We start from the raw sequence: 15,290 nt of genomic DNA, 5'->3' as shown, positions 1-15,290 counted from the left end.
TCTAGAATACAACATCAGATCTTATCTGAATCTCCATCCTGTCAGCCCCCATAATTGTGTGAGCCTATTCCTTAAACTCCATCTCCCTTCCTTTCCCTCCTTTCTCTTGCTCCCTCCCCATATATGTGTGTGTGCGTGTGCACACACACACACACACACACACACACACCACTTCTGTTTCTCTGGAGAACCCTGACTGATACAGTGTTCTGCATCCTCACCAGCAATTGCTATTACCACTGGGTTTTTTTTTTTTTTTTTTGTAGCCATTTTGTTAAATGTGTAGTGATATCTAATTATGATTTAAGTTGCATTTCCCTGATGGGTGGTGTTGTTGAACATCCCATGTGTTTATTTGCCATCTGTATATCCTTTTTTTTTTTTTTTAAGATTTTATTTATTTATTTGACAGAGATAGAGACAGCCAGCGAGAGAGGGAACACAGGCAGGGGGAGCGGGAGAGGAAGAAGCAGGCTCCTAGCGGAGGAGCCTGATGTGGGGCTCGATCCCAGAGCACCGGGATCACGCCCTGAGTTGAAGGCAGACGCTTAATGACTGTGCCACCCAGGTGCCCCCTGTATATCCTTTTTAATGAAATGTCTCTTCATGTCTTTTGCCCATTTTCTCATTGGATTGTTTTTGTTTGTTTACTCTTGAGTTTTTAGAGTTCTTTATATATCATAGATAGGAGTCCTTTGTCAGATGGACTCATATTTGGCAAGTATGTCAAAACTATAGTACTAAATAGTATCAAGTCCTATTATTAAATAGTATTATTTGCAAGTCCTATTACAAATTTACAAATTTGCAAATAATAATACTTTCGTTTTTATTGCATCGCACACCTCTCAGCGTGTGTAGTGGGAGGATTTCTATACTAGCCTGGTCTACCATCGTGATGAATCTGGAAATTCGCCGCTTATTCAGTTCTGGGGAAGCCTGTTCCTACCAGTACAGACAACATACTCTTTGCTAATCCCCTGTCCTTAGATTCCTGCAGAGAAAGGACAAGATCCAAGAGCTGAGCTCTTGAGATCCTGCTGAGTGTCTTTTGAATTTAAAGGAACTTTTCATTTCTTTTATTTCACTTAATCTTGAAAAAAAGATTTTCTCTTTTTTGTTTTTGAAAAAAAGATTTTCTTAAGGTCAGTATAATTCTCCCAGTTTCACAGCAAAGTTGAAGCCTAAGGAAACCAGGCCTGTATTTAATTGAACATAAAATTTAATTATTTATATTGCAAGTTTGCAAATATTTCTCCCAGTCTGTGGATTGTCTTTTAATTCCCTTAACAGGGTCTTTCACTGAGCAAAAGTTTTAAATGTGATTTAGTCTAATCGATCAGATCTTTTCTTTATGGATTGTAGTTTTGGTCTCATATCTGAGAAATCTTTACCAAGCCCTGGGTCTTGAAGATTTTCTCCTGTGTTTTCTCTGAAAGTTCTATATATTTTTTTTCAAGATTTATTTATTATGAGAGAAAGAAAGAGAGTGCACACGCATGGGCCGGGAGAGGGGCAGAGGGAGAGAATCCTCCAGCGGACTCCACACTGAGCAGAGGGCCTGAGGCAGGGCCTGATTCCACAAACCTGAGATCATAACTTGAGCCGAAACCAGGAGTTGGATGCTTAACCTACTGAACCATGCAGGTGCCCCTAAAAACTCTATATTTTTAAGTTTTACATTTAAAAATCTATGATCCATATTGAGTTTATTTTTTTATATAAACTGAGATACAAGTTGAAGTTCTTCTGTTTTGCCTGTGTATATGCGGTTGCTCCAGCCCTATTTGCTGAAAAGACTTCCCTTTCCTCCATTTGAGGTACAGATGCTTTTGTACCTTTGTTAAAAATCAGTTGGCCATACTTGTGTGGGGTTACTTCTGGGTTCTTGGTTCTGTTCCTCTGGCCAAGGTCCCTATCCCTGCACCAGTACCATGCAGTTTTGCTTATTCTGGCTATATAGTAAATCTTAAAATGGGGAGAGTGATTCCTCCCACTTTATTCTTCCGTTACGCTATTTAATTTATTATTATTATTATTATTATTATTATTATTATTATTATTATTATTATTATTATTATTATTATTATTATTATTATTATTAGTGATCCCGGCGTTATGGGATCGAGCCCCACATCAGGCTCCTCCGCTGGGAGCCTGCTTCTTCCTCTCCCACTCCCCCTGCTTGTGTTCCCTCTCTCGCTGGCTGTCTCTGTCTCTGTCAAATAAATAAAAAATATATTTAAAAAAAGAAAAATTATTATTATTATTATTATTATTGTACCTTTTAAGCCATTTTTAAGCATATAATTCAGTTTTCATTATGATGCCAGCAAGCTGGGTCCAGGGACCCAGAGGATGGGTGGAAGTCAAACGCAGGCCAACAGGGGGTAAAAGTGGAATTCACTGCAGGTATAGAGTGAGTGCAGATAGAGATAGAGTGTCTGGGAGACTTGTCTTTGGGGTCTGCGAGTTTTTATTGAAGAAGGTGGTGTGGGGTATATCCCCTCGGGCATCCAGGAACTGGTTGGAACGAGGACGAGGATCCAGGTGCTCTTCCTTGGAGCCAGAAGGCCTGGGCAGCTAGATATCCAGAGCCAAGGTGGTCTGAAATGCGCATATGATGGCTTCAGGTCACTCTTACCTGCTCCTGCCTTAAATGTTCTAAAGAAATCATTGATTCCTTGTCCCTTACTTACATGGAGGAAACACACTATTTGCATTATGAGGCATGTGTAAAGTGGGGTGGGGTGCAGGTACTAGCAAGAATAGAAGCAGGAAAAGGAGCAAAAAGCAGATTTTTATGGAGTGCTTTAGTCTCCCTGGCTGAATTGAATGCATTTACAATGTTGTGTAACCATCACCCACAAAGTCTATTACAAAACATTTTCATCACCCAAAGCAGAACCCCATAAACCATTGAGCAATTACTCTCTATTGCCCCTTCCCCTGACCCCTTGTAGCCTCTTTTCTTTCTCTGATTTTTCTTATTCTAGACCCTTCCTATAAGTAGAATCATCCAATATTGGTCTTTTGTGTCTGGTTGATTTCACTCAGTATAATGTTTTCAAGGTTAATCCACACTGTAGTATGTATTAGAATTTCATTCCTTTAAAAAAAAAAAATAGGCTTAGGGCGCCTGGCTGGCTCAGTTGGTAGAGCATGTGACTCTTGATCTTGGAGTCGTGAGTTCAAGTCCCATGTTGGGGGTAGAGTTTACTGAAATTTAAAAAAGCTTTCATTTTTTAGAGTAGTTTCAGGTTCACAGTAAAATTGAGCAGAAGATGCAGAGATTTCCCATAAACCCCCTAACCCCACAGCACACACAGCACCCTTCCCCCAACTATCAGTTCCTGCACCAGAATGGTACATTTGTTATAGTCAAACTCACATGAACTCATCATTATCACCCATACCTTACAGTTTACACTAGGGTTCACTCTTAGTGTCATATGTTCTGTGGTTTTTGACATGTATAATGACATATAAGCACCATTATTGTATCATACAGAGTAGTTTCACTGCCTTAAAACTCATCTGAGCTCCACCTGTTCATCCCTCCCTCCCCACAACCCTGGCAGCCGCTGATCCTTTTGTGGTCTCCGTAGCTTGCCGTTTCCCGAATGTTGGAATCATGCAGTGTGTAGCCTTTTCAGACTGGCTTCTTTCACTTAGTGATGATACACATTTAAGGTTCCTCCATGTCTTTTCATGGCTTGATAGCTCATTTCTTTTTGTGCTGAATGATATCCCATTGTCTGGATGGACCACAGCTTATTTACCCATTCAGCTCCTGAGGGACATCTTGGTTGCTTTTAATTTTTGGCAGTTATGGATGTAGCTGCTATTAACATTCATGTGCAGGATTTTTATGTGCACATAGGTTTTTAACTGCTTTGGGAAGATCTCAGAGATTGTGATTGCTAGGTTGTATGATAAGAATATGTTTAGTTTTGTAAGAAAATGCCCAGCTGTCTTGCAAAGTGGCTGTACCATTTTACATTCCCACCAGCAATCAGTGAGAATTCCCGATGCTCCACATCTCTGTCAGCATTTGGTGTTGTCAGTGTTTTGAATTTTGGCCATTCTGATCGATATCTTGTTTTAATTTGCATTTCCCCATGACATGGTATGGACATCTTTTCATATGCTTATTTGCCATTTTTGTATCTTCTTTGCTGAGGTATCTGTTAGTCTTTTGCCCATTTTTTAAATTCGCTTGTCCTCTTATTGTTAGGTTTTAAGAGTTCTTTGTATGTTTTGAGTAATAGCCCTTTATCAGATATGTCTTTTGCAAATATTTCCTCCCTGTCTGTGGCTTATCTTCTCATTCTCTTGATTTCATTCCTTTTTAAGGCTACATAATATTCTGTTGTATGTATATATCACATTTTGTGTATCCATTCATCTGTTGAAGGGCACCTGGGTTGTTTCTACCTTTTAGCTATTATGAATAATGCTGCTGTAAATACGTGAACACACAAATATCTCTTCAAGACTCTGCTTTCAGTTCTTTTGGGTATATACCTAGGAACAGAATTGCCGTGTCATATTATTATTCTATGTTTAATATTTTGAGAAACATCCGAACTTTTCTGCAGTGGCCGCACCCTTTTGTACTCCCACCAGCGGTGCAGGCAGTACACAAGGCTTCTAGTTTCTCCACATCTTCACCAACACTTGCTATTTTCTGGGTGGTTGTTGTTGTTTTGGTTTGGTTTGGTTTGGTTTGGTTTTTTTGCTAATAGCTAGCTATGGTCTATGTAAAGTATCTTACTATAGTTTCGATTTGCATTTCCTTGATGACTAATGATGTTAAACATCTTTTCATGTGCTTATTGGCCATTTGCACTTTCTTACTCAAAATTGTTTCAGCTATTTTAGTTCCTTTGCCCAAAGAGTCTTGTCTGTATCTATGAAAATAATCTAGCTGTGGTTTTGATAGGCGTTGCATCAAATCTGCACATCAGTTTGGGGAGAAATGACGACTTCACTGTGTCGAGTGTTATAATCCTTTAAGACCCGACTGGTGAGCAAAATGGGGGCCTTGAGGCACCACAAGGGCCCATTCAGAGCTAAAGCCGCCTTTAGATGTAGCCCATCTACTAAAGCCAGGTTGGAATGTCCCCCTTATCTGATTTCCCCCAGAGCTTTCTCTGGACCATGGTGCTCAGAACTCTGGCTCTTAATTGCAGAACTACCCTCAGCAAGACCAGCCACTTACTGGTTCATGTAATCAAACTGGAGAAAAGACAGTGTTGATATTGGGCCAGGGACTAAAATGCTGCCGAGACACTTTCCCTGAATGGTCAACACCCTCCTCCCACTGCAGACTGGTTTTTCTTACATGGAGGTGGTGGAGCGTCTGATGGCTCCTTGCTGTCCTGGGGGGGATGTCCTTCTTTCTCATTTGAAAAGTCATGAGGAGGGGCGCTCGGGTGGCTCAGTCGTTAAGCGTCTGCCTTCGGCTCAGGGTGTGATCCCGGTGTTCTGGGATCGAGCCCCGCATTGGGCTCCTCCACTGGGAGCCTGCTTCTTCCTCTCCCACTCCCCCTGCTTGTGTTCCCTCTCTCGCTGGCTGTCTCTATCTCTGTGGAATAAATAAATAAAATCTTTAAAAAAAAAAAAAAAAGAAAAGAGAAAAGTCATGAGGAAGGGTCTCATTGGTAGGCTTAGATCATGTGTTATGCAGTGTGGTTGGAGTGAAGATAGAAGATCCCAGAAGAAGGTAAGGAATGCTAGACAGAGCTGACATGAGCTGGAGTCCATAGCTAGTCGTGTTTTTGGAAGGTTTTTAGTGGCATGTGTTGAACCACAGGTGTTTTCTGTTAACCTTCGAATAACCTAAAATAGTTCAGTAATGGGTCATCATCATTATATTATAGATCATTGGTAGTTAATGTACTATACATTGTTAATATATAGTTAATAACTTTATATTATATAACAATTTAGAGAGTTACATCTAGTTAATGGTAAGTGATAGTGATAGATTGTCATGGTGGTAGCCCTCAAGTGTTAGGGTTATTTGAAGATTTACTGTACCTATTTACATATGTAAGAAAAATTTGAAGGACATGGGTAGAAAATCATAAGGCCCCCGTGCTTAATCTTTGATATGCTTTTCTAAATTTAACCAAGAGAACCTGCTGTCCATTTTGACTATAACCTTCAGTGAAACTGCCATCTCTGCTCCAGAGTTAATTTATTTTCACAGGGAATTGTTGACTTTCTGGGCTACTATTGAGGATAGAGTTGGTATTTTAATTTCAGTGACTATTTACTGAGCTATATAAGGGATGTATAAGACCCTTATTCCCCTCAGGGAGGCTGAAGTCCACTGGAGTGGGTAAGAACAGAAAAATACAGTGCTTGTGACTGGGGCTTGACACCTCCAACATGGAATAGCCCTACTCGTCTAACATCTGAATAAGATTTTGTTTGGGGGGTGGAGTGCTGGCTTGAGCTGGCTTTGTGCTTGGCGCTTGCTGAATAAGGTGGGTGGTTGACACCTGAGGTAGGAAAGCAGATGCTTCGAGGCATTTCCATGCGGCCCACCTCTTACATTTCTAACGGACAAGGCTGCTTTATTGCTGAGCCTAATTAGCATTGAAACTCCGTGGGGGTAGGGGTGGGGGGGCAGGAAGAGAGAATAATTGTATAACTATGGTTAAGAAACTGAAGTTAAAAAAAAAAGACACATTTTGGTGGGCAGGCCCATACCGGCCATTAATGGCTCCAGTGTGAATGCCTCTATTTCAGGCTTAGCTCATTTCCTTTTTAAAAGGAGCATTTTGTATCAGACACTGTTAATCTCGGTGGTAGAGTCCACGAAGTGCCCACAGTTCATACTAGTTCAGCAGGAGGAGCTGTGAGTACCAGCAGATGAGGAGTGATGTGGGGCGAGGGGGTCTTAAATAAGTGATCCGCATCTTCTTTCTAGAGAATGTATTCACATCCCTCTTCATGATACGTGTTCCCTGTGACTCTAGAGCAGAGGTAAGCAAACTTTTTCTATAAAGAGGCAGGTGGTAAATATTTTTGGCTTTGTATGTAGGCCATTGATGACTGTCACAGCTACTCAGATTTGCCACGATATGCACATGCCTGTGCTCCAATAAAATTTTGTATGTGGACGCCGAAATTTGGAATTCATATGATTTTTACATGTCATGTCTTCTTTTGACTTTTTTTTCCCCCAAAAAATATATATAAAAATGTGAAAACTACACTTACCTCATGGGCCACACAAAAACAAGAGGCAGGCCTGATTTGGGCCCGTAGACTGTAGTTTGCTGACTCCTTCTCTAAAGGTCTTAAAAAGTAACATAAAGTTTTAAATTTGAGGGCATTTTATTTATTTAACAAACAATTATATCACACTTAATATGTGCTATGCACTGTTTTAAATGCCTTACAGATGTTAGCTAACTTAATCCTCACAATAACCCCATGAGAGAGGTCCATTTTGCAGATGTGTGAATTGAGGCACAGAGAGGTTGAATAACTGACCCATAGTCACACAGCTAACAAACAGCAGATTCTAGATTTGAACCCAGGTCATCTAACTCCAGAGTACTTGTTCTTTTTTTTTTTTTTTTTTTTAAGATTTTATTTATTTATTTGACAGAGAGAGAGAACACAAGCAGGGGGAGTGGTAGGCAGAGGGAGAAGCAGGCTCCCTACTCAGCAGGGAGCCCAATGCTGGACTCAGCCCCAGGACTCTGGGATCATGACCTGAGCCAAAGGCAGATGCTTAACCTACTGAGCCACCCAGGCGCCCCCAGAGTACTTGTTCTTATCTACAATGATTTGCTGTCTCTCTTAAAAGATTTATAATTATTGATTTTCTAGGCTAAAGGAATTTTAGAGATTAATCTGTCCCTACCACATCTCCATTTCATAGACACATTCTCACACACACCAGCTTCATAGCCTTTATGATTCAAATTTGTGCCTCAGTAAAATTATGGATTACCATTATGCACTCTCAGCATCTCTTGTGACTGCCTGAAAGCTTAGTCTTAAATCCCACTTATCCCAAGGGTAATCTGTCTGTACAGGCAGGGCACTTAACTGTTCACTTAGTGTTTTATTTATGTCCACTGTGAGATGCTTGAAGGTAGAAGCAATAGTATCAAAATGTTTTCCATCAAAGAGAAATCTATTCTGGGCGTATCTTTTGCTTTCTTTGGGAACACCTGTCTCAGGTTACTCCCAACTCAGATTTTGCCCTGCTGCTTTTCCTGCTTGAATAAGCAGCTGGTTGAATCTTGAGCCCCACCTGCCTGTTGATAGGGAACAGAATTTGTGGTGTCAAGCTACACTATCCCTTTTGATCTAAAGATACCACCAAAGCAGGGCTGTGAATGGAAAACTTCCCAGTCTTTCCAAGAAGAGCGTGGAAGCTAGGTGTGTGTGTACATGTATGTTAAGGCAAGTCAAAACTTAGGTGGGTGGTGAGGGGCTTAGGATTTCTGGTTCCTTTTGCTTACAGTCCAGACTCTACTAACCAGGAGAGACCTTGGAGAACCTCTAGTACAGAGGTTTCTGTGCCCCAGGGCTTTTGCAGAGTTATTACTAGGGGCCCTCGTATCCATACGTGCTCCAATCTGTGGGCCAGAGAAATGACGCTTTTAGGATGTGTGTATAATTACTTTCCATATGTATGTAGATGCCATCATGATCAAAAAGAAAAGCTTTACCGAATTCGTGTTCGACTACTGTTACTAATACAACGACTACCTGTTGAGAAACCTGGTCCAGTTAGAGCCCCTTATTTACAGAGGAAGAAGCTGAGGCTCAGAGGTGGAGGGAAGAGATTTGCCTGAATCATTACAGAAAGAACAGCTGGCCTGGAAGCTGGTGCAATATGTATGTAGCACATGGCTTGTGCTCTCTGTCTCCCTGGGATGAGCAGATAAAAGAGATGGGTGCATATTTTGACCTTTAATGCTGTGCTTTCTAATATTATCTGATAGCGGGGTTCATCACAGTAACGTTTATCCGTATTTATAGTGCTTCTCTTGAGAATCTTAAATTTTTTTTTTACTATATTGCTTGCTGTACCGCCATAAGTAATAATCCTACCTGGAAATCCATTCCAACCTGGAAACAAAGCATAGTAAAATTGGGAGCTCCCTTTTATCTGTAGTAGAGCTGGTTCTGAAACTCAAAGAGTTTTAATCTCTGTGAATCCTACTGAACTCGTGAGGATTTTGGTTATTTATATCTTAGTCTCCTATGGCTGTGGCTCTCAGCTGGGTGCAAAACAATAACTTTTGTTCAATCTCTGCTAAGTGTCTGACACTGTGCTAGGGTATTTTCATGTGTATCATATATCACTTAGTTTAATAAGCCCAACGTTGCAATTAGGAAGCCTCGCTCAGAAAAAGCTAACTAGCTTCAGTCTGCTCCAGAGCCCATCCATCTGGTTATTTTTTCATCTGTGTACCATTGTGGACACCTCCGTCAGGTTTATAAATGTACCCTTGAGTCCTATCCCATTGGTGGCCAAGCTGGGACAAATCAACACAGATCCATCCCTCCAAACAAGACCCAGGATTGGCTTCAACATCAGCGTGGTCTGCATAGGACCACAGTTTTTCCCCATTGGAACTTCAGGAATTTGGGGTGACTGTGGTGATTTGGTCAGATAACATTCATATCAACCATTTTCATACCCCTTTATATTTGACCTTCTCAAAAACTCTTGAGAAGTCAGAGGAATAGGAATGTTCTCAGAAGTTGGGAAGCCAAGGACAGAGGAGGCCTGTATGAGGTGATCTTGCCGGTGCAGGCCTTCTAGCTTCCGTGTCTGGTGGTGGTGTGGACCACCAGGGCTCCCATGCCTTTCTCTTCCTGCAGGTGTCTCCTTGCTTCTCTTCTCATTTTCTCTTCCTTTCTGTTCTTTCCTTCTGTTGCCTTGCAGAGGCATCTTCCAGATGAGCTTTAAATGTTAGAGTTCCTCAAGGCTGTTTCACACCCTCTTCGGGCTCTGAGCTCTCTCCCTCAGTGACCTCTTCTTGTCTCTACCCTGACAACTCCCGAAAGTGTCATTTGAGCCTAGACTTCATCTCTCTGTGTTCCAGACGTACCCATCCACTTCCTACACAGTATCTCTGTTTGGTTGCCTCCCAGGCACTCAGCAACTTGTCCAAAATTTGATTCGATCTTCTACCTCCAGCAGCCCCTCTCTGTTATTTCTGATCTAAGTTAATGGCAACTCCCAGTTCATTCTCTCCCTGCAGAGAGTGACCCTGTCGCTTTAGAGACCCTTCCGTAGTACTCTTGCCTGGTTTCCTAATACTCTTAAAGCAAAATACAGAATTCCTGAGTGCCGTATCTACTTTTCCAGCCTCACGTCACATCGCTTTCCTTTTCATATCTGTCCTTGCATCATGGAGGCCACTTTGATTTTTTTTTTTTTTTAAGATTTTGTTTATTTATTTGACAGAGAGACAGCCAGCGAGAGAGGGAACACAAGCAGGGGAAGTGGGAGAGGAAGAAGCAGGCTCCCAGCAGAGCAGGGAGCCCAACGCGGGCCTCGATCCCAGGACCCCGGGATCACGCCCTGAGCCGAAGGCAGTCGGCTTAACAACTGAGCCACCCAGGCACCCCAGCCACTTTGATTTTTCACATTTATCAAGCAGTAGTGTGTTCTGTGATTTTTAAAACCAAGTATAGAGGAATTGTAGCAATGTGGTTTTAACCTACCCAGTGACTTTTAAACCTTATCTTCCTCCCCTTCATATAACTCCATTAGCTCTTAATTTTCCAAACAAAGCTGTTAAGAGGCAAGAAACCTACAGGGGCTTCAAATTTTAAAAACCATATGGAGGAACCCTACAGGTGAGCAGGAATGCTTCAGTCTCCTCTTCGGATCGTACTGTGCAGAGCCCCTGCTTAGAGGTTCTGCATCCACTCCTCGTAGAAGCCAAGTGCCATGAGTGCTGAGTCTTTGCTGCAGTTTTAGTGGAAGTTTTGGGGCTCTCAGTTGGAATTGATTTTTTTTTTCTTAGAAGCAAATTTGGAGGTGTTTATGTACCCAGGGAGTCCTGAGATTGCCCCTAATTTGCTTTGTAGATGCTCGTCATTGCATATCATCCCACAGTGGTGAAGTGGCTGGTGCTGATACACACACTTATTAAGTGGTGGTGTGAGCACGGGCACTAGGCGTGTGATGTGTGCACAGAGAGCTGACATCCTCCTGATCCAGCCCAGGCAGCTTCCATGGGTGGTCATGAACTCTTTCAGCTCATAGTGTTTTATTATACCACAGATTCACTTCTTTCCTTCTACCCTGGCTTGGACTTGGAACCTCTTTCCAGTACTTTTAAATTTACAGTCTGATTCCATTCTGTTGGTAATACTTTTATAACAAGTATTGTCTGAGAGTGGGCATAGGAAAATGTGATGAAAGGTAGGGATGTATGCCAAATAGTATTGCCCTTTCTGACCAACCAATTGTATGTTGCTCATTGATAATTTTTTTGTAAATTCTGTTGCACCATTTCACATTTCTTTGCCACCTTAGGGAATGGAGAAGTGGGAAGATTTGAGATAACAGTATATTTGCAGATCATTGGAGAAAGTGCCTTTTGCATGGGCCTGTGTAATTCAACATGTTAAAGTAGGGAACACACTAGTCCTCCTATGTAGGCCATAATTTACAATATTAGACTTCTCAGTAAGAAAAGAATGTTTTTATCTTCCATTTGCTTTGTCCCTTTTTAAATTTATTTTTAATTTATGTTTTTTAAAGATTTATTTATTCTTTTTAGAGAGAGAGCACACAAGTGGGAGGGGCAGAAGGAGAGAGAGAGGGAATCTCAAGCACACTGTGCACTGATTGTGGGGTTTAATCTCACGACCCTGAAATCACGACCTGGGCCGAAACCAAGAGTCGGACGCTCAACCAACTGCGCGACCCAGGGGCCCCTGTCCCTTTTTTAAAATGAACTTTCTATTTTGAGATAATTATAGATTCTCATGTAGTTATTTGAAATAAGAGCAGTGAGATCCTGTGTACCCTTTGCTCAGTTTCCCCCATGGTAATAGCTTACAAAACTGTAGTACAGCATCATAACTAGGATATTGATATTGATTTAATCTGTCATTCTTACTCAGATTTCCCCAGCTTTACTTTTATTCACTCATGTGTATGTGTGTGTTTAATTCTATATAATTTTTATCATGTGTAGGTTTTTTATTATTTCAAAAATTTCCTAATTGGCTGAGAACTTGAGCTGGGAGGAGGTGTGTTATTTACTGGGTCCACTAGTAAACAACTCAAGCATAATTCCTTCTCTTTTACATAAAAGGCAAGTTACATAACTTCTGAATCTTGGTTTTCTCTTCTACAAAATGAAATTTGCAGCAGCTACTTAATGTAGAAGGTTGCCATGAGGACTAAAATGAGAAAAGAATGCATAGTGGGTACTTAGCAAAAAGGAACTCATGATCATCTCTCTTTTTAAGTGACTTTTTAAACTGAGATTATAAATGAGAGTATTTGGGTTTTTTAAAGCTTTTCACAAAAATGTGGTATCCTAGGATTGTAGAATTGTAAGTTCCTGTAATAGTTTTGGAACTAGTGAAGGACTCCCCTAAACATTCTTCGGTGATAGACTCTTATTTTTTATAATAAATTAAAGTCTGCCCCCCCATCACTTCTAGATCTGCCCTCATCCATGTGATGGCCCTTCTAGGGTTTGAGGACAGCTACTGTTCCCCGCCTCCCAAATTATGTTTTACAAATGAACTATCTTTAACCATTCCCCTTAAGATGTAGCTTCCAGACCTTTTCCCATCTTGGTCTCCCTCTTGTAGATAAAACCAAATTTGTTCTTCCCTTTAACAGAACACAGAATTCAGTTGTAATCTGGCTAACATATCCCAAGATAGGCCTGCCTTCTCTTTAGCTGAGCTTTTTGGGGAAACCAGGGCACTTAGTTTATGCATATACAGTTCTTTTGTCTTCTGTTTACTTTCCAGATGAAAAATAAATGCATGGCAATTTAACACAACTAATTGAACACGTATTTTAACCCCTGTGCGTGGCTGTAATACCATTAAAATGGTAGTAAGAGGGAGAAGAGATACCAGCAAATGAGAGATGGTTGGAATGTTGAAGCCAGAAGTATGAAGTGTGATGAACTTAGAGGGCCAGAGGAACTGAAAGTGCCTGCTGGGGGAGAAATAAAGAAGAAAGAGGATTTGTAATGCAGAGCCCTGGAATAGCTCCAAAATTGGAGAAGCAAAATACTGAAAACAGGAAGATTAGTTGACAGTCTGTGTGAAAAGCAGTTAGTTGCCTACAACTCCTCCCCCACTTTCCCAGGAGACAGGAGTTTTAGTCTTCCATATTGAGCCAGGGGCATACCAAGCATAGAAGAGGGGATGGAATATGGAGCAAAACTGAAAATAAGGGCTTTAAGGCAAAGGTCTAAATAGTGAATGGTAGGACCATCCCCCTCTCTCACCCAGTTTCCAGAATACCTGCAGGCAGGTACTCCCATGCAAGAGATTGGAAGATCTGTCTCTGATAAGTTTGCCCCAGAGAAAAAGTCCTAAAGATACTACTTTTAGCAGTCCTCAATAAAATGGCAGGTTCTTACTTGATCGCCCTGATGTGAAGTCCGCAAGTTGATGAGCCTAGCCACCCCCACACAAAACTTGCAAATAGCTTCTAAAAATATGAGCAGAGAGCCAAGTGTCACAAGGCATTTAAAGCAAGCCTCTAGCATGAAAGACAGAGACCAAAACAAATGGAGGAAAAAAGAACTCAGAGGAAACAGTAAAAGCAGGGAGGAGGAGGAAGAAAAAAAAAATTTAACTATATTATCTTGAGAGAGGTTAGATAAAATACAGCACTCATGAAAGATAAATAAGATTCTTTCAATAAAGTGGGGTGGGGGACCTTCAGAAAACAAGAAAGACCTCTTGGAAATTAAAAATACCATAGCCTTATAAAAAGCTACAACACAGAAATATTGAAAGATACAGTTGAAGAAGATTCCCAGGAGATAGACCAAATGAAAGAGGCAGGAAATGGGGAGCAGGTGAAAAAATGCAAGATCATTCCAAGAGGCCTAACACCTGACTCATGGAAATTTCAGAAGAGAAAAATTAGACAATAGAGAGGAGGAAATTACCAAAGAAATAGGATGGAAAGGTACTCCTAGAACTAAAAGTCTGTAGATTGAGACAGCACCATGAATGAAAGGACACCAACACCAAGGTATAACCCTGTGAGAGTTCAGCACTCTGAGGATAAAGAGAAAGCACTAAAAGCTTCTAGAGAGAACAGTCACATACTAAGGGTTAGTGTTCAGAAGGGCATTAAATTTCTCAAAAGCAACAAAGTAGAAGACAATGGAGCAATACCTTCAGAATTCTGATAGAAAAAAAATATTCCCAATTTAGAATTTTATAGCCAGCTAAACTATCACCCAAGTTGAAGGCTAACAAAGACATTTTCAGACATTTTGTGCAATCAATTAAACTCCTACCTTTAGCTCAGGTCATGATTCCAGGGTGGTGGGATCCAGGCCCACCTCTGGCTCCCTGCTCAGTGGGGAACCTGCTTCTGCCTCTGCCCCCACCTTGTGCTCTCTCTTCCTCTCAAATAAATAAAATCTTAAAAAAAAAAAAAACAGTTATTTAAAAATAAAAAAAAAGAATATGTATTTGGTCTTTTCCCCTGATTCCTGGCACAGAGCTTCTAAAACCCTTGGAATTTCCTGAGTGGTAGAGTTCCTGAGATAAGAGCTTCTAAAACCCTTGGAATTTCCTGAGTGAGAGGAGTGTCCTTTGTTATTCATAACAAACCTCTTTCAACCGCACCTGAGTTTGTGCTAATAAGGTGACTCTCTGTGGACCCCTGGATCACTTCAGGATGGTGCTGGTTGCCAGAGGGAGCAACCATGTGATGAGAGGGTTGGAACTTTCAGTCCCACCCTTTGACCTTTGGGCATCTTCCAGGTTGGTGAACACAGCCATGTGTGGGGAGGGTGGCACACCCCAGTTCCACAGGGACAGAAGCTCCTGTGCTCAGGACCCTTTTAGACCTCGCCATATGTACCTCTTCAGCTGGCTGTTCTTTTGTATCCTTTGTGATAAACCAGTAGCAGTAAGTAAACTGTTTTCTCCGAGTTCAGTTAGCCATTTTAGCAAATGATCACACCTGAGGAGGGGGTTGTGGGGAACACTCCCACCCTCACCTGGACTTTATAGCCAATTGCTCGGAAGTACAAGTGGCCCAGACTTGCGGTTGGCATCTGAAGCAG

The 15,290-nt window shown here is 41.3% G+C and overlaps 1 protein-coding gene across 3 annotated transcripts in view; it reads left to right on the top strand.

The window, feature by feature from the left end:
* Positions 1-15,290, top strand: part of KLHL18 (kelch like family member 18) — a 52,457-nt gene that overhangs the window by 13,321 nt on the left and 23,846 nt on the right. The window lies entirely within an intron of this gene.

Source organism: Ursus maritimus, unplaced genomic scaffold (genome assembly GCF_017311325.1).
Source record: "Ursus maritimus isolate PB19 unplaced genomic scaffold, ASM1731132v1 scaffold_14, whole genome shotgun sequence".
Classification (NCBI taxonomy): domain Eukaryota; kingdom Metazoa; phylum Chordata; class Mammalia; order Carnivora; family Ursidae; genus Ursus; species Ursus maritimus.
Note: the sequence above shows the minus strand (reverse complement) of the source record. Positions and strands in the feature narration are given on the sequence as shown.